Source organism: Monodelphis domestica, chromosome 5 (assembly GCF_027887165.1).
Source record: "Monodelphis domestica isolate mMonDom1 chromosome 5, mMonDom1.pri, whole genome shotgun sequence".
Taxonomy (NCBI): domain Eukaryota; kingdom Metazoa; phylum Chordata; class Mammalia; order Didelphimorphia; family Didelphidae; genus Monodelphis; species Monodelphis domestica.
Window position 1 is genome coordinate 34,646,143 of NC_077231.1, and position 20,479 is coordinate 34,666,621.

At 38.2% G+C, this 20,479-nt stretch overlaps 1 long non-coding RNA gene across 1 annotated transcript; it reads right to left on the reverse strand.

The window, feature by feature from the left end:
* Positions 1 to 15,355: 15,355 nt before the first annotated feature.
* LOC103097294 (uncharacterized) lies at positions 15,356 to 17,389 on the reverse strand. Its single transcript, XR_472310.2, has 2 exons — positions 17,296 to 17,389; positions 15,356 to 15,678 (listed from the first exon to the last, which is right to left on the reverse strand). It is a non-coding gene; the product is annotated as an uncharacterized LOC103097294 (long non-coding RNA).
* Between the last annotated feature and the right edge of the window lie 3,090 nt (positions 17,390 to 20,479).

Consider the following 20,479-nt stretch of genomic DNA (forward strand, 5'->3'; position numbering starts at 1 on the left):
TGGCAGACCAGAGGATTTGATATTTGATATTCCAGGTGATACGTGGCATATATTCTGTGACAGTGTTGGGGAGGTGGGATGGGAAAAGTGTGTGATGTGGTCAGACCTCCCACTAATAGATTTTCTGATTCACCAGGGGGTGGCAGGCCAATGTGGGCTAATAATATTCAACTTGAGGAAGTTTGAAAGGTCTCCTGAGGATGTGAACCTTACTGAACAGTCCAGGCACGCACAGCCTTTCATGTCATCAGTGTGGCTACTCAGACAATAACCATCCCAAAAAGGCCTTCCTTAAATACCTGTTTATCTTCCAGGCACTCCAGGATTCTGAATTCAGAATCAAGGGTAAGTAGACACAATTGCTAACCTCTAGGAATGTACAATTTAAGATCCCATAACATGGACAGATAAGCACAGAATATATTGTAGACCAATAAAAGCCTTAGACTCAAGGCTTTAACTACTGTTAGTAAAGTATTAACCTCATGCACCAGTCAGAGGTGAATGGAACTTGGAGTGGGGGAAAGTTTATCATTATCAGCCTTTGGTAGACTGGTAGGACCCAGTTAATGGGCATTCTAAGCACAGGCAAGACCAGGAAAATCCTCACTTGATCAATCCAGGAATCTTTGGACAATTCTTCTCCTTTACCCCTTCCCTGAAACCCAAAGACTACGCTGCTGTAAATACTGACCTCACCCAGGTCTCTTTTGCCAAGGCTTTCTTTAAATATCTAGACCTTTACCCAGCATCACCTGGAACTGACATCCTTCAGCTACAACTCAGTGTGCGAGCTGGCACGTCCACAGCAATTGTGTCAAAAAAAAATAGGGTTTCAAAAAAATTACAGGGGACAGGGATTTTTTCAAAGTATTGACTATAGCCGTCCTAGGTTCTGCCACCTGATTTACTAATATTCAGCACAGTAAAAGGCACATTATTTACCTAAAGTGACCCCTGAGAGTTGTGCCTTGTCCCTGCTCTATTAACACTCTCCTTCCTTCCCCATCTTGATCCTTAAGTCACTCCCACCATTATTTCACTCCTATACATGTGCTGCTGAATGAAATTAAAGTTTCCTGGACTTTTTGTCAGAGACACTTGCTAGAAAATGTTTTCCTCAGTTTATTGTTTACCTTATAATCTTGGCTGCATTGGTTTTGTTTGTACAACCCCTTTTTAATTTGATGCAATCAACTTGATCCATTTCATTTTTGTTATGTTCTCAATGTCTTCTTTGGTCATAAATTCTTCCCTTAACTGTAACTCTGACAGGTAAACTTTTCTGTGCTCCCCTAATTTGTCTGTGGTATCACCTTTTATTTATAGACTTAGTACCCATTTGGACTTTATCATGGTGTATGGTGAGATGTAGACCCTCACTGCTGCAAAGCAACTCTTTTGCATCTCCCTAATTAACTCACTATTGTAATAGTGAGGGGGACTTTGAAAAGGAAGGAACCAATGTTTAGCTGTTGGAGATTGAATAGTAATTGGCATTTCTTTCTTTCTCTAAGCTGAACTGTTACCAATGGAGTCAGTCAGTATAGACTAAAGGGTAAGTCTGGTTCCCCTCAGCCTCCTTCTTAACTGATGGATTGAAGTTTCCCTCCTAACACATAGACTCTGATTCAAGTTCTACTATAAATTAAGATATCTGTTTTATTTGGGTATAAAGTTGTTGGAAAAGAAATTAAAAGATAATGAAAGGACAGAGGGGAAGAGGAAGTCTCTAAGATTTTCTTTCCTATATAGCTTTGGAGGGTTTGACCAAGGAAATCTTTTCAGGAAGAAGCTCTGGGTTTCCCTAAGGGAAAAAGGGAGTCTTTATCCCAAAGATTGGCTCCAGTTGAGAATTGAGATCTTCTGTTCAAGAAAAGATTGAGATCTTCTTCTGTTCAAGCAAAGGATTTCGAGATTTGTAGTTCTCCCACCCAGCTCCACAGAGTTCCAGATAAGAAGAACCTTGGGTCTTTTCCTCCAACTGCTTTTGATCCTGGATGGAATCCTATCCCATCCCCCCCCCAGGTTTTGTGAAGTTGCTTCTCTTCTGATACATTTCTTCAAACTTCAAATTTCCTTGTTTCTAGTCATCCCCTTGTTCACACTGCCCTACTCAACACAGCTGACCCTACTAAATCTTCTCATCCCTCCTCAAAGCTGCTATGACTCCCCTTCCACTCACCCTCTTGGATGAAAACACTACCTCATATTTCACTGAAAAAATGAAAGCCATTTGTCTAATAAGGTGACTCTTCTTGCCAAGTCAAAACCATCAACATCTACTTATTCTATTCCATGTTCTCTAGTTTGAGCCCTTCTTTTATCCCCACTTTAACTCATCTTCAATCTGTCTCTCTCTCATGGCTGCTTTGCTATTTCCTATAAACATGCGTATGTGTCTTCATGCTCAAAAAACTCTCAATTGAGTCTTCATCCCTTTTCCCTATCATTCCATAGCTTTCTTCCCATTTTTGGATAAAATCTTTGAGAGTGTCATTTACAACAGATGCCTCTCCTTCATTTAAAATTTAGATTTTATGCTAAATATGAGGCTTCTAAAGTAATATTGTGGTCCCGATTTAAAAATTAACTTTTAAGTCATGAGTCTGTTAGTTGCTCTTAATAATTTAGTTTAATAGAGATAAAGTAAAAGAGAGAAATGTAGAAAGGAAATAGAAAGTATTGCCTAGCTAGATACACTATAATTTCTTTTTTTTTTTTAATTAGATGATTTAGAATATTTTTCCATGGTTACAAGATTCATGTTCTTTCCCTCCCCTCTCCCCACCCCTTTCTCGTATCTGACGCACAATCCTCTGGGTTTAACATGTGTCATTGATCAAGAACCATTTCCATATTATTAATATTTGCACTAGGCTTATCTTTTAGAGTCTACTTTTCCAGTCATTGCCCCACTGACCCATGTGATCAAGCAGTTGTTTTTCTTCTGTCTATACACTATAATTTCTGTCCAGCTCACCACCCAGGAAGGGCTCTCAGTTCCCTGTCTCTACAAGGAGTTGTGGTAAGAGCTAGGGGGTCTCAGTAGTGTCTTCAGCAAGGGTTCTGCCAAAATGCAGCCTCCTCCAAGAAAGGAAGGCCTCTCCAGAACCAATCTCTCCAGAAGCCAGGAAAAGAAGGCCAACTACTCACCTAGCAAGCCTATGCAGGATCCAGGGAAAGAGTCTCCTCTTTCAGTCCAGCTCACCGATGCAGAGTCTCCAAAGACAAACTCCAATGGAGAAGTCTGAAGAAACTCTCCAAAGAAGTCCAAAGGAGAAGCTTCTCTTTCAGACTTCTCCTTTGAACATTTTATCTTCTTCATAATTCTCTACAGTCTGTTTTCTAACCTCACAATTCAACCTAAACTGCTCTTTCTAAAGTTACTAATGATTTCTTAATTCCTAGATCTAATGGTTTTTCTTAGAACTCATCTTTCTTGATCTCTCTGAAGCTTTTGACACTGTTGATCATTCTAGCCTCCTTGATGTTCTCTTCTCTCTAGATTTTCAGGATTCTTCTCTCCTTTGGTTCTCTTCCTATCTCACCACTCCTCAGTGCTTTTTGTTGGCTCTTTTTCCAGATCATGGCCATTGTAGTAAGGAATTTTGCAAGTTGACAGCAAGAGATCAAGCAAAGCAAAATTCTGCACAAAACTCTCAAAAACTGAGGACACAGGCAGTTGCTAGATTCACCAACTCATAGTTGGTGAACTCTGGAAAGAGTTTTCCTCTAGCAGTCAGGAAAGCCCAGAGGGCTTCTGTTTGGTATTTCTGGAGTGGACCCAGAGAGCCAGTGATTCCCTCTTCTTTGGCTTTCTTGATATTCTACCTGTTCCTGCCTACTACTGCTACAGAGAAGTAGATTTCAACAATGCTGGTGACTTACTTTTGGGATTACTGCTTGAATCAAAGAGGACTTCTGTGTTGTGAGATTCTCTGGCCCTGGCTTTGTTCCTGCCAAAACCCCTAACTTTAGTTACTAATTTAAGAATTTAGTTCAGAACAATTATAGTAGGTGTAAGGGTTTTAATCTTTGTTTGGGTTAAGAATTAGTTATTTCCTAATTCCCTTTTCCCCTTTACCCATTAGATAAATTAATTTGTTAATTTTTATATATCTATTTAGTTTTGAACCCTTATTTATCCCGTACAAAAACCCTCCCTATTACATTTCTCTATTCAGAATTACATTTGGTTAATCAGTAGGGCAAACCTACAAAAATTGATTTAGACCAAAGTAAAACAGGAAGACAGTTGGACCAGCTGGAAACATTCCATTGTCCCTCTCCAGCACTTGGTTGCTCTCCAAGGTGCTGATACCACTTGCTCCTGATTGACACAGAACTCTGACTCATGATTGACATTGAAGGAGGTTTAAATTCTAAATAGCCTAAAAGTACAGGTGTTGGGAAGTCATTTTTGTTGTTGTTTTTTTATTCTGTTATTTGGTGTTTGTTATTACTAATCATAGTGGATAGTAATAACATGAATCCTGTATTTTATAGCAACTTCATGTACACATTTACTATTATGTCAGGAGACATGGCAAATGTTATTTTGTATTTTTTGTGGGATTGTTTCCTACATATCCTTCTGGGAGCCATCAGGCCATGACGTCTTGACAAGGTCACTTGTGGAAGCCAGGAGGTCACAAAGTGACTCCTTCACAGGATGGAATTGTCCACTCAGCTCCCTCTGTATGACTTCTCTCATCCATATCCCTTAGTAATGGAATTGACATGATTATTGTCCTCTCCCTAGTCTCAGAAAAAGTAATATAAGAGCAAAATGCTTGCACACTATTTCCCCAAAATATCACCAAAAGATCAGACTCTCAAATCCAAACCCAAAAGACTATTATGGATTAATTTTTGCTTAGGTACATAATTCCCAGCAAAAGCTGTGTCCACAAGCCAAGCCCAGAATATCCCCTACCCCCTGTACAGAAACTTATTCTCCTAAAGTTAGTACATAAATCAATCATAAAGACCTGTACAAAATGCTTTGGTATAGCATGCTTCATTAAGCCTCAGTGACTTGATTCTACCAACCAGAACCCTCCTTGAAAAACTCCCTAAACCCTGAAAAATGATCAGCCTAATATTAAATCTGAATTGTGTTCTTAGTACCCCTCTGATCTCTCAACCTTACTGCTATGATTGTTGAATTGCCTCTAAAATTTCCAATTGATTATCTATTTTTATTAAAGGTAATAAGTGATTTTTCTTGATTGTCTGTAAGCTCAAAACTCCTCACAGGTTAATGAGAAAATTAAGCCTCCTGTGACAAAATCATTTGTCTTGGGTAGAATCTTTGTGTTTCCTGTCAAAATCAATGTATAGAATGATCTCAGAATGTTAATCAAATAGTTTGTTAAAAGTTAATGTATTGGGGGCAGCTGGGTAGCTCAGTGGATTGAAAGCCAGGCTTAGAGATGGAAGGTCCTATGTTCAAATCTGACCTCAGACACTTCTCAGCTGTGTGACCCTGGGCAAGTCACTTGACCCCCATTGCCTAGACCTTACCACTCTTCTACACAGTATTGATTCCAAGATGGATTAAATTATCTTTACTCAAACATACATGTTGAATAATGTTTCTGAGTACCAAGAAAATGTGTATAAAAATAAAGGCTAAACCTGGGCATGATGAAGCAGCCACTTCATGCGGAGCCTATCCCAGACAGAAACATTTACAAAGAGCTGCCTTCCATCTCTCATTTAGCCTATCCACTTCACCTACCAAGGACACCTGGAGCCATGAGTGGGGCTGGACCCTAGCCCATGGCATTATTCCTTATGTGATTTTCACCTTGTTTTCCCATTGTTATATTATTTTAGGATATGAATAGATGGAGCCAGTGATATCTTTAACTATAAGAACTGTGTTAGCTTATGTACCATTGATTTGTTTATATTTACTTCTCTTGTATAAAGGTAGAGTTTTGTTTTTTGGTGTTGACTATATACTAAAGGCAATAGTTTTGTGGATAACCAAAGATTCTGAGATGAAGCAGATGATTATGATAATGAAAGATAAACTAGAGTCAATGGAACAATGTATGAAAGAGAGGATGATTTTTGAATAATGGTGTTTTGAATGATTTAAAAGATAATGATATAAATAAGGAAAATAATGAAGGAAATATTAAGAAGATGATCAGATTGGAAAGGGAGGATACTGTATGTAATAAGACCCAGGCATCATTGTTTCCTCTAAGGGATATACCTGTGGTTACACAAGATGAAGTATATAAGGTTAAAACTCATAAATTGTTTACTCCTGAGGATTTGGAAATGATCAGTCATAGAACCCCTTGCTTTTCAGACCTAATAAGGTAGTAAAAGTATTTCAGAGGGCTATAGAAATCTTTGACCCTGATTATGCTGATTTTAACTTATTAATGAAGGAGTTATTAACCAAGAGAGAAAGGAAGTGATTCATAGAGGAAACTAGAAATGATCCATCTTTGACGCCATGGCCACAGGATTTTGAAGGTGTGGATATGAATTCATCCCCTGATTATGCAAGGATAAAACAAGCCAAGAAGTAATGGATTTAATGAAGAAGCATACCAAACACCCTAATTCCTGGTCCAAATTTGAGAACATTAAGCAAAAACAAAATGAATCACCAACTAATAATTTAGAGAGAATCACAGATGCTGCTGAAATAATTTTAGGCCTTGATGTGTTAGCAGATGACACAATTGCACACATCAAGAGACTATCTGTAAAAAATACATGTCCTAAGATAAAATTCTTTTTAAAAAGTAATTGCCCAGATTGGGAAGAGATGGGTTTGGAAGAATTAAGGAGAAGAGCAACTTATTTATGCATGGACAATGATGATAGATATGAAGACAGGGATACAGTAATTGAGGATTTGAAAAAGAAATTAAAAGATGCTGAAAGTAAAGCAAGGGACAATGAAATAAAGGAAATAAAGACAGTGGCAGCACTTAGATCTGTGCCACCAGACAACCAGTACAAGTCAAGAGAAAGATCTGGACCTCAACAATGTTTCTTATGTAATCGAGTAGGACATTTTGTTAGGGAATGTAGATTCAGAGGGCAATTTTCTAGGCAACTAAATCAGAATAATGGATATAATAGACAGTATAATAATAAGTGGAATAACAATAATTATCAAAGGAGAAATAATGTTAACAATTGCCAAAATGCTTGCTTTTAGGGAGCTCAAACACCTGATTTGAACACTATGCAAGAATGGGTAAAACCAGGAGCAAGACCCAAATACAGTCAAGTAATTTGTAACATAAGGGTGATCAGAACAAAGGGGCATGTTCATTATGAAGGTATACCTGGAATTCTCCTGTATATGAAGACTCAAGAGAAAATGGAAATAAAGTTAATGAATTTATAACTAATGTGATTGAAACAAAGGATAATGTAATTAGTATTAATAATTGTGAGGAAAAAGAAAATTTTAATGGAAAATTAGTGGAAAATTCTGATTGTGAAATAATGGAAAAAATGAAGAATGTAAATTGGATAAAGATGTGATTGTAAATGAGAACAATGTTATCAAGGTAGAGATTATAAAGACTAATGAGAGTAGTGAAAAAGCTGATGATGGTGTTAAAGATGTGAAATCCTGGGAATATCATGCAATTTAAGCAGATGTAAATTTGGATGGACAGAAATGACTGAGCTTTGTACTGATGTTACTGTGCTAGCACTAGAGTTGGAAACATTTCAACCACCAAATAGTACAGAACCACATGTGTCTATAACTATTGGAGACCAGATTTATGATCTTCTGGTTGGTACTGGAGCTAGTAAATCAGTTTTGCAATGTTTTCCTAATTGTAGAGTTGTCGGTACAGTGGAAGTAATAGGAGCTACTGGTAAACCACAGAGAGTAGCAAAATTATAACCAAAAATAATTACTTTAGTTCCATTATCTGTGGCACATGCATTTCTGTGTATGCCAGACTGTCCAATGAATCTTTTAGGTAGAGATTTATTATGTAAATTAAGGGCAACAATCCAATGTACTGATACTGGTGATATCTCATTACATCTATCAAAAGAATCTCTGAAAGCTTTTCCGTTGCTGTTCTTAGATTTAGTCAGTACAGAAGGTGACTTAGAATCAATCTTTCCAATACCTGAGGATATCCCTGAAGATCTTTGGTCAAAGTCTTCCACAGATGTAGGTCTAGTGAAATCAGCTACTCCAGTCAAGGTGAGGACTAAGGAAGGACCAGTTCCTTGTCTACCTCAATATCCCTTTATTAAAGAAATTGAGGGTATAAGACCAATCATTAAATCCCTAATCCAACAAGGGATCATAATACCTTTCTTCTTAGAATTTAATACTCCTATTCTTGCAGTCAAAAAACCAAAGTTAGATCAGAATGGCAAAAGTGTATATCATTTTATATGGGATTTAAGAGCAGTCAGTGATTATATAATCAAGACTCATCCTGTTGTGCCAAGTCCAGCTGCTATAATTTCTTCCATTCCAAGTCAGGCTAGATACTTCACTGTGGTAGATTTATACTCAGCTTTTTTCTCAATTCCAATTCATGAGGATTCTCAAAAGACCTTTGCTTTTACCTGTGAAAAAACCCAGTGGACATGGACTTGTTTGCCGCGGGATTTACCAATTTTCCAGGGCAATTTTCACAAATTCTAGAGATCTGAAAACTATAACATTCAAAGAAAGTAAATTGGTGCATTTTGTAGGTGATAGTCTTCTTGCACCCCCAAATTCTAAGGTGTTTCTGAGAGATAGCAAGATTCTTTTGTTAGAATTATATATGTGTGGGCATAAAATCTCCAAGGTAAAATTACAATGGGTTTTGCCTCCAGAGCAATATTTTGGTTTTGTGTTATTGGAGGGTTCCAGAAGTATCACATAGAAAAGAATAGCAGATATCCAGAAACTGAGTGCTTCTAAGTCCCAAAAGCAACTCAGAGCTGTTCTTGGAACAACTGGTTTCTGTAGGCAATGGATACCTGGGTATAGTGAACTAACAAATGTCTAACAGACTTAACCAGGAATACAGAACCAGAACCTCTGAAACTAAAACCTGGAAATCTGCAATTCTTAAGTAAGCTTAAAGAAGCCATTTTATCTGTCCCAGCTTTGAGTATCTCAGACTATACAAAACCATTTCAACTATTTGTTAATGAAATTAAAGGTATTGCTTCTGGAATACTGACACAGACTTTAGGACAGAGTTATTGTCCAATTGCATATTATAGTTTTCAGCTTGATCCAATAGCTGCTGGTACAGTTCCTTATCTAAGGGGTCTAACAACTGCTGCAGTGTTAGTCCAGAAGTCCAGAAATTAGTCCAGAAGTCCAGAAGATTTAGTTTTGGGATGTCCATTAACTGTATATTGTTTACATCAAATAGAAGCACTAATGTGGAAATTTTGTACTCAAGCTTATTCATATCAACGAATTTCTAAATATGAAATTATTCTCCTGGGTACTGAGAACATCCAGTTAAGGAGGTATAGTGTATTAAATCTAGCTACACTTCCTCCTGATTTTCCAAAGAATGGTAAACCATTGCATGAATGTGTAGAAGTAGTAGATCTAGTGGACATGCCTAGGTTGGATTTGAAAGACACTCCTATTGAATATCCAGGCTTGGTATTATTCACAGATGGTTCTTCATATTTGTGTGATGGAATTTGATGTACAGGTGCTGCAGTGGTCAAAGAATTTGAAACATTGTGGTATGACTCGTTACCTAGTAACTTAGTGCTCAAGGAGAAGAGTTAGTGGCATTGAAGCAAGCACTTCTTCTAGCTGATACTAATAGTGCTTATATTTTTACAGACTTTCATTATACATTTTCTGTATGTCATGCAACAAGAAAGATCTAGAAACAATGAGATTTTGTTACTGCATTGGGAAAACCAATTACACATGCAAAAATAATAACTGAGTTGTTGGATGCTATCCAGAAACCTAAACAGCTACTGGTGATCCATTGTAGAAATGATACTTGTGGCAGGGATTCAGTCTCTAAAAGAAATCATAGAGCTGATATAACTGCTAAGTTTGTAGCCCAGAATGCTCCAGTGTATGTAATGAATTTGTCATCTATTGAGTCTGAGGATTTAGAAAGAGCTTATATAGACTCAGAAATTCAGAGATGGAAGGAGAAATTTGGAGCAAGGAAAGAACAGTGGATACGGATTGAAGACACTGGAAAACCTCTGTTACCAAAAGATTTATATACCTATTTGTGTCAAGCCATTCACACATGTATTAGGTGGTTGTTCCTTTATGGATTATGGTAATGAGGAATCAGATCTGCCTCCCTCCTCCCTTCTCCCTCCCACTTCAGTTACTCTCTTCAGTTGGTGACAAACTGGGATTCAGTTCTGAGTAAGTTGCCTGAGATATCTAATAGATAACTCATTCTTTAAGTGGTTGGAACAAGGGGTTTATTTAAGGAAGGGGAAGGAAAAGGAAATTGGATAGGATAGAGGGTTTAGGATTTCCCTGATCTTAAATAATCCTAAATTGAGAAATAAAATTATAGAGTCTTGGATGAGGGATATGGCTAATAGGTTTGAGGATCTTTGAGTCACTTCTTGATAAGGTAGAGAGAAAAAATCATTCCAACAAGGAAAGGATATTCTCAGTCCTTCCTCCTTCAGGTGCCAGGAGAAAGAGAGAGATTTTTAGCATTTTGGGTGTTTCTCTCAACTGCCTCCTCCCTGTCACATTCTCCTTTGGAATGCTACTTGATGGACAACTCTTCAAACCTCTATCCATTGTCTCTGTTTGCAGGTTTTCTTCAATTTACTCTTTCACAAATCCACCGTTTTGTCTTTCTTAGAATGCAACCTGCATTCTGTATTAACCTTACTTAACTCATAAGTTTATCTCAACAAATTCCTAACTATCTAATTTTTAACCCTATACTATGTTAAACTATTCCACTACCCCTCCCCCCTAAATAAATCTTAGTCTGTCTCAACTATTCTAACTAACTCTATGCTAAGTTTTGGGTGTAGGAAAATGGTTTAGGTAATAGGGATTCAGCACACAAATATGGTTTTTTAACATAATAGTAAACAATATAACAATTTAAACAATATTTTTGACAATGTAACTATCTTATATCCTTATGTCTATAATATGTTCTAAGTAAAAGTTTCTATGAATAGCAATTGTTACTAAGATCATTAGGTAACTTAATTTCAATAATTAACGCTACACATCTGTCCCTACATCACCTAGAAATTTGAACAAATTTTAACTTTCCCTGTCGTTCATAATTAGAACATTAATGAATTACCCTAACATTATTAATTTGTTAGTCCATTAGTATTTACATATGTACATATGCTGTATCTATACAGATTTTACATATCTACAACTATAATACAATATTGTAATTTTTGTGCAAAGTCATGCAGATAAGAAAAATTTCTTTGTTTGAATTTTCCACAGAAATTTATAAGTATATCAGTATGAATTTTGTGTGTTGCAATTATGCAATGTGTTGTATACTTACCCAGTCCATGAGATTCTCTTCCACATTGTGCTTATGTGTAATTGCACATATATGTGTGTACCTATATGTGAAGTTAACCATCAGTTCAAAATTTCAAAGTCCTTCCATGTCTTTGATGTTGATTGTAGAAACACGTGTCTTGGGTTTTTCATCTGTTCTGCATACACGTTTTGACTGTTGTCTCACCTTGATTGAAGTCCCTTGTTCTTTAACACATAGGAACATACAGGAACGTTCAGGAACATGCATTCATTTAAGCTTTCCATCTGCATGTATGTAAGATTGAATTCTGTTTCCTTGTGCATGGAAGTAAGGATTGAGTTTTTTATGCATGCTTGTCAGTGTTCAAGAGTTAATTCTTCATGTGTGGATGTATGATATTACATATGATTATCTTCATGTGTGGGTGTATGTAGTATGTTGTATTGTATATGTTTTTAGAATGTATGTTAGAAATTTAAATATGATATTATCTTTTATCATTTGATGTTCGATATTCACAAGGGGGTTTTATTTGCATAGTTTATTTCTCTAAGATGTTCATTTTTCTTTGGAGATAGAATTCTGCTATTAGCTTGTGGGTGAATATATAAAGTATTTCATAGAGTCACGTCTTCCTAATCAAGTAATTTTGTTACATTTTCCTTGTTGTTGTGATTGTTGGCAGAGACTTTAGCAGAGACATTTTTCATTGGAACTAATTCTAGTGTGTATGTATTTCTGTCTATCTGGAGCTATTCTATTTTTGCTTTTTGCAGTGCTTGTTTTAATTTGTTTTTATTTGCACTCCATATTAATGTATGCAATGCTTTCATGTGCATTCTTTATGGTTTCTCTTTCATAGCTTTCCTTTTATAGGGACTATTGTTAACTGTTGCTAGATCTATTCTTGCTGTTGCTGCTATTTTATTCATACTCATTGCTGGTAATGTTATGGGTATGATGTAATTTTACATATGAAGCGTGAAACCATGGATCTTTTTGTTTAACCTTTACAGATGTCGATATTAACATTACGCCCATTACTGGGCCTCTCCATCTTGGTTCTGTAGGAGATTCTCTATTAAAATTCTTGACATATACTTTGTCTCCTGGTTTTATCTTATGCAATGAAAAATCTAATGGTATTCTTTGAACAAGTAATCCTAGCTTTCTTAGTTTCTCCAGCCTATACTGTATTTGCTTCAAATATTCATGAAGCATGCATTCCACTCTTTTTTTTAAAACCCTTACCTTCCGTCTTGGAATCAATACTGAGTATTGGCTCCAAGGCAGAAGAGTGGTAAGGGCTGGGCAATGGGGGTCAAGTGACTTGCCCAGGGTCACACAGCTGGGAAGTGTCTGAGGCCAGATTTGAACCTAAGACCTCCTGTCTCTAGGCCTGACTCTCAATCCACTGTGCTACCCAGCTGCCCCTTGCATTCCACTCTTAACATGGACAGATATGATGGCTTTACTATCCTACCATGCCGAAGTGGTTGACCATACAGCATTTCAAATGGTGATATATGCAAATCAGTTCTAGGTCTTGTTCTAATGTGCAACAAAGCAAGAGGTATAACATCTGTCCATTTCAAGTATGTTTATGAACAGAGTTTTCCTATTTGTGTTTTTAATTCTTTGTTCATTATTTCCACTTGGCCTGAACTTTGGGGTCTATAGACATCGTGTCAATTGCATTTGATACCTAAGGTCTTGTATATTTCTTGCAGAACTTGGGAAGTGAAATGAGACCTCCCTGTCCAAGTCTATGGTATCGGGAATGCCATGCCTAGGGATCATTTCTTTCAGTAGAAATCTTACTACTGTGGCTGGATCATTTTTCTTGGCTGGATACTCTTTAACCCATGTTGTCAGTCTATCCACAGTAACCAATGCATACTTGTATCACTTGTCTTTGGGCATGTTAATGTAATCAATTTGAATACACTGGAAAGGCATGTAACTGAGAGGTCTGCCTCCCAATGCTATGTTCTTAAAATGTCCTTGATTGTATTTTCTACATGTTTCACATGCCTGACAAGTTCTAATGGCATTTGTTATTATTCCAGGTGCTGTCCAAAAATGCTATACTATATCCAGAATACCCTGCACCCCATAATGTCCTTTTGCATGAATCACGGTACATAGATGTTGATATAATTTTCTAGGGAGAATTGGTTTACCCTCTTGAGCAACTCAGACGCCTTTGATTAATTTAGCACCTAGTAGCTCTTTCCATGCCTGAACTTCATCTCCACTGTAAGCTTCGGTAAGATTATGCTTATCAACCAGAGAGAAATTCAGCACACAGTGGGGACCAAATCTCGCAGCATATAATATCTGCTCCTTCATTCCCTATGGATAGTCTGTCTTCTCCATGAGTATGTGCCTTGCATTGGATTATGGCCACCTCTTTTGGAAGTTCTGCAGCTTTTATAAGAAGGTCTATTCATTTGCCATATGCAATTGGTTTCCCAGCTGATGTTCTATACCCTCTGTTTTTCCAAATAAATGCAGATGAGTGAATCGTTGTAAATGCATAAGCTGAATCTAAATAAATGTCCAATCTTTTGCCTTTTGATAACTCTAGAGCTTCGAGCAGAGCTTTTAACTCGGTGCCCTGGGCACTAACATGACTTGGTAATGATGCATACCATAGCATTTTGTCATTGTTAACTAGAGCAGCTCTTGTAACCCTGCATCCTCTGTGAATGTATGAGGATCCATCTGTGTATAACTCCATAGTGGGATCACTAAGAGGTGTGTCTTTAAGATCTTTGTTAGGTTTATACATCATTTCTACAACTTGGTTGCAGTCACGAAGTGGTTCTCCACCTAATGGCAAATCTGGAATCAGAGAGCTAGGTTTAATGGTGCACATCTATGAATAGTGATGTTGTCATTCTCTAGCAAAATGATTTCATACTGGGATATTCTTGTACCTGTAAAAGAATGCATATTCTGCAATCTTAACAGTTTTTCTACTTGATGTACAGAATACACATGTAACTTGCATCCAAGTACTATATCATATGCTTTCTTCACCATGAGAGCAGTAGCCACAACGTTCCTCAGGCAATGCACCATTCCCTGTGTAACAGGATTGAGGATAGAACTGTAAAATGTTATAGTCCTTAAATTCAGGCCAAAATATTGTGCTAACATTCCAGAAGCGATGCCCTTTGCTTCATGAACGTACAAGTGGAACTCCTTTTTATAGTCCGGTATTCCCAAAGCCAGAGCTGTCAAAATGGCTCCTTTCAACTGTGACAAAGCATCCAGATGTTCCTTGTTTAATTGCAACGGTTCTTTAACTTCTTTCTTTGTCAAGTCAGTTAAACACTTGGAAATATGAGAATACCCTACTATGTACTGTCTTGAGAAACCAACCACACCTAGAAATGCCCTAAGTTCTTTCTTGGTCCTACAGATGCCTAGTTTCTGTATGTCTGCTATCCTTTAACTTGAGATTTTCCTGGTGCCCCCCTCCAAGACAAATTCTAGTCGACTTTTGGGAGAACCCACTGGATTTTCTTTTTAGAAAGTTCTATTAATAACTTCTTTAAATCTTCCAAACATGTTTTTGGGTCAGGTGATGCTAGCAGCAGGTCATCTACATAATGTATTAGCTTACTATGTTTGAAAGTTATGTTAGCTAGATCTCTTTGTAGATGTTGACAAAATATGGAAGCTGTTTATCTTCTGATTTCGATGTTATTTGCTTGTTTTTCTTTTGCATATGTTTGATCTGAATTTTGAACTTCCTAATTGTTCATTGTATACTTTTCCTTTCCTAGATTAAACCTCTTCCTTTCCTAGATTAAACCCCTAGAGGAGGACAGTATTAGATAGGATAAGAGTGCAGGTTGTTTATTATTTGGGGGTAGAGATTTTAGTTAAGGAAAATAATTTTGTTAGTGCACCATTAACCAGTTTTCCCACATAGCTCTGCCCAGGCTCTTTTCTCTTCACTCTCCATACTATTTCAGGTGGTGATCTCATCAGCTCCCAAACATTCACTCATCTCTATGTTGATCATTCTGAGATGCATTTATCCAGCCCTAGCCTCTCTGCTGCCCTCCAGTGTCTTCTATCCAACTGCTCATTAGACATCTTGAATGGGATGTTCTGTACTTCTTACAATTTAAGTTGTCATTCTGACTGATGGGGGCTTGACCTAAGAGATGAATGAGACCAGAGTAGGTGGACATGGCAGTTTTTGGGAGAGTAAGGGGGCCTAATGCTAAGAGGATTAGCAAAAGGGTCTTGTCTAGGTTAGGGAAGTCATAGGTTTTCAGAGGTTGGGGAAGGATTGGGGTGTAGAGGATAAAGCAGGTTGGATTAATCTCATTGGCTGTTTGGAGGGGGAGGGGTTCCCAGTGTTTGCAGGGGAAATCTGCCTTCCTCAATACCAAGGTGTAGTCTAGAGCACCCAAATAATAAAAGTGAGAGACCTTTAGGAATGCAAAAAAGAAAACACTTTATTCACTATTGCACAAGAGCGGGGGACTCTCCCTCAAGCCTGCCATGCCCACAGAAAGACAGCAAAGCCCCCAATTTATAGGGCAAATTCAATTCTGAGTTCACAGGACATCATTGAGTGATGTTACATTTTATGCTGTCGTCCTGCTGATGGATCCTGGCATCCCCTCTGAACTATGAGACTATCTTGTGTAAAGATTAAAATTTAGGGATATTGGGGAGACTGAGGCAGGTAGGAATTAGTTTCTCTCTGCAAGGAGTATTATAGTTTTTTAGAGGTTTATTGAAGATTAAGGATTAAAGAAAATACAGGATAAGATACACATGTCTAGGCTGTAGAGAGGCCTAGACACAACCTCACCTACATTATGAAAAAAAGCCATGCCTGCCCCAAAGCATAAGTCCAAGAGTCAAGAGAGACCCTCAAAAGCCTTTGAATCAGCTTAAATACCTTCTCGGCCCAGGTGAGATTACAAGGCATTCTGGGGAAGTGGAGCAAAGGCTCGTGGGGATTGTAGTCCTGTATTCAAATCTATTTTTTACACTTGCAAAATGGGAGCTTTAGGGACCACCAAAAGGTCGGCTGTTGTACAAACTGCAACCCAGAACAATTCCTGAAACTTTTTGGTGCCAGGACAGATAACCAGGACCAGGGAGCAGCACCGACCCACTGACTCCTCAGGGGAGAGTGGGTCAGAAAACTGACAAGCTGCCCTCCTGCTTTTCACAGAGCCTTTATTTCCCTATTGACCTCAACACCTTTGTTTACATCTGGCAGGCTGTGGGAGCCCCAACCTGAGAGTTTAAACACAAGGGAAGGGAAGGGGAGGTGTGTATTTGGCCGAGAGAGAGAGAGAGAGAGAGAGAGAGAGAGAGACAGAGAGAGAGAGAGAGAGAGAGACAGAGAGACAGAGAGAGACAGAGAGAGACAGAGAGACAGAGACAGAGAGAGAGAGAGAGACAGAGAGAGAGAGAGAGAGAGAGAGAGAGAGAGAGAGAGAGAGAGAGAGAGAGAGACAGAGAGACAGAAACAGACACAGAGACACAGAGACAGAGCTAGAAAGGTAACATCTTCTTCACCCCTGGACTCAGATGACTGACTGGTAGTCTACATTACAGCAGGATCTTAAAAGGGGTCTTCTTACCTCTTACTCTACTACATATCTTAAGAGAGTATGGCATTCCCACACTGACTTTTAGGCTTTTATGACTCTTGGGCACAGTCTCTCATTGGAAGAGACTGACTCTTACTGTTTTTACTGGGATTATAGGGATATTTAATGGGGTATCAATATTGATAGCCAACCACTACCTTGAGAGTTACTCAGGATTACTCCACACTCCAGAGGCTGGGAATGAAGAGTTCTTGAGCAGGTGACAGAATATTGTTTGACTTGGATCCCTCAGACTGGAACAAAGAATGTTGATGTTCTGTCTTGTAGAACAGGTGAAACCACAGTCCTTTGTTCCATTGTTCCAACAGTGCTGGGGAGGGAGGGCTGCTAGTGTGCACTGGTGTTGGACCAGGGAGGGGCTAAAGTCTGTCAAAAATGTCTAAAACTAAACTAAGGATTTTTCTCCCTCAAATCCTCCAGACTCCCAACCCAGGTTTCATCATTGACTTTGTTGACTTAGGAAAAAACAAAACAAAACACAGAACGATTAAATAGTCAGAAAAATCACTCTTTAATCAAGGAAAAGGGGTTCAGTGATAGTAGGACTCTACACAGAGCTGTGTGCTAACAACTACACGGAGTCCAAGGATTGAGCTCTGGATGCTCTGGACACTGACCCCTGGGAGAGCCACCACAATAGATGGACTACTCCAAGGGGCCATTAAAGTTGGGGAGCTTAAATACCTTTTTTAGGTGAAACCTGGGGACTGAGGATGTGAGGGACAGTTTATTGACTTTACAATGGTAAGAAAGGAAAAAGAGGAATTACAGGAGGGACTGATGCTTTACAATGGACAGAAAGGGGAAAGCCATGTGTAGAGCTACTTTGGTAAAGGATTTTGGCCTAAGGGTAGAAACCATTAGGACAAAAGAGATGTTTAATATCTGATGGGATTAGCTATTCCCACCCAAACTACCTTAGAGTCTATTGATAGTCTGAGACCAGTGAGGTAGGATTTTCCCTCAGGGAGGAACTCTCCCATGTCAAGGTCAAACCTCTAAACTAAGTAAACTGGAGATCTTTAAATCTTTCTAGGCTACAAGTTTGGGTTTCTAGATTCCATGTTGACATACCCCCCTTTTGGGCAAAGGCTTGGCACATGTGCCCAAAGAAATGGACAAATGAGTGAGGCTATATAGGGTTTGACTCTTACTTTGGAGTACAGGCATGGACAACTGATATTTGGGGACACGCCTCAAATACCTCCCATTGACTTTTGAGCCAGTAAGGCAGGCAGTCTGCCTTAGGCAAAAATTCTAGCAGAACACTTGCCCATTTCCCCAAAGTCTGTAAGTCTTTCACATCTGGTGGGTCCCTATGTAATGCCTTTGGCCTCCTCTCTTCTGCAGACTTCTAGATCCTCTGGCAGAATTCTCCTTTTGTACAAGAGGGACTCATGGCTGCAAGAGAAATTCATGAACATTCTTTAACAGGTCTTGATCTATTCCCAATATACTTATTCTACTCACTATAAAGATTATCCAAGCTGCTAACCTCAAATTTGTATCCTATTAATGTCTTTTCTACACCAATTATTAAATTATGTAAGCTACATGCTTAATCAGAAAGATTGCCTTACTCTACCAAAATAATCATATAAAAAGCAACCCTACAAACTATAGAAGAATAAAGGCAAAAATAAAATCCACATCACAGGTTATTCAGGGTTTTTAATCTGAACATGACCCTCCCCACCGTTTGTGTCCCAAAATTAAAATATCACCTAATACCAAGTAAAATTCTAATTGAGTATTTTATTACAAAAATCCCAAAATCTTAAAAAAAAAAACTGCATGACAATTTCAGCTTCAAAACAAATTGAAAAAGTCAAATTTTAAAGTTTCAAACTTGAAATTAACTCCAAAAGTTCAGGATTTAAAATGCTTCTAATTTTCCTTAATTTTAAAACCTCTCACACACCTCCCTTAGGGGAGGTTGAAATGCTGGGGATTTAAAAACTATTTTCATTCACCTTTAACTACTTAACTATAATCATGCTTAAATAGCTTAGACTTTTTACTTCTATTAACTATATGTATGAAAAAAAATAATGTTGCAACTGAGTCAACCAATGTGAAGTCTGTATATAAAAATTGTTAAGGGGGCAGCTGGGTAGTTCAGTGGATTGAGAGCCAGGCCTAGAGACGGGAGGTCCTAGGTTCAAATCTGACCTCAGACACTTCCCAGCTGTGTGACCCTGTGCAAGTCACTTGACCCCCATTGCCTAGCCCTTACCACTCTTCTGCCTTGGAGCCAATACTCAGTATTGACTCCAAGACAGAAGGTAAGAGTTTAAAAAATAAATTGTTAAAATAATTCTCCTGATTTGACCAAGTTCTAGCCTTAACTACATTAGTTTTGGGTACACATTTCAATTTCCAGAGTATTTATTTATTGGCAATAAGGGCTCATTACCCCAGAATTTAGGCCTAAGACTATAGGTGATTTCATTAGTATTCCTAGGCACAAAGGCTTTTTCTAATCTCATTGTTCCTTCCTGGAAGCTCCAAAATGTACAAACTTTACTAGTACTAGGGAGCAATGTTGTGTTCTATTTGAACCTTGTTTATTAAAAATGTTGCTTAGAATTCATTATTTATGTGTTGCTCCCCCCCCCCCCTTTTTGGCACTGATGTTTTGCCAGGTTTTCCTTATGACCTAAATTCTTCCTTTTAAGAAAAGGGACCTCTTTAAACTTGTTTACTCACTCATAATGGCTAAAAATTTCTATCTGCCTTCACAATTCCCATATTCTAGACCTTGCCTTTCTGAGGCTTCCTTCATCATATGATTACAGAAAATTTGCTATAACAGGAGGAAAGTGGGAAGTAACTTAAAACGAGGGAGAAAGGCTTGAGTAATTTGGAATATTAATGCCATGGCTAAGTTGGTAATGATCAGCAGTCCTCTGTAGAACTTGACAGAAACCTAGCTGAGCCATTTCCAATTTTCCTCCATAGCATTCCTTTCCCCAATTATCTTCCCCTACAATTCACTCTTAAATGGGCCTCTGGCTATGATTCTTTCCCCAACCTTGATTGTTTTCTGTCAGTATGGTTTGAGCCTCCCATTTCCTTGTAACCACAGTAATGTCAATCCATCATCTTTCCTTGCCCCTGGAACCCCGAAATGCTTTATAGGTTCCCCAGATTCTTTTGTTCCTTAGAGAAGTCTTCTAGCGAGGTGACACTCCCAGGGATAATATCCCCAGACTCCAGGGTGTAAACTCTGTAAAAGTTGGGGCGCGCCAGACTTGAGTACAGGGCCAAATATTGGACTTATCCCTTTCCTGATTAAAGACTTGGATTTTCTGACTACTT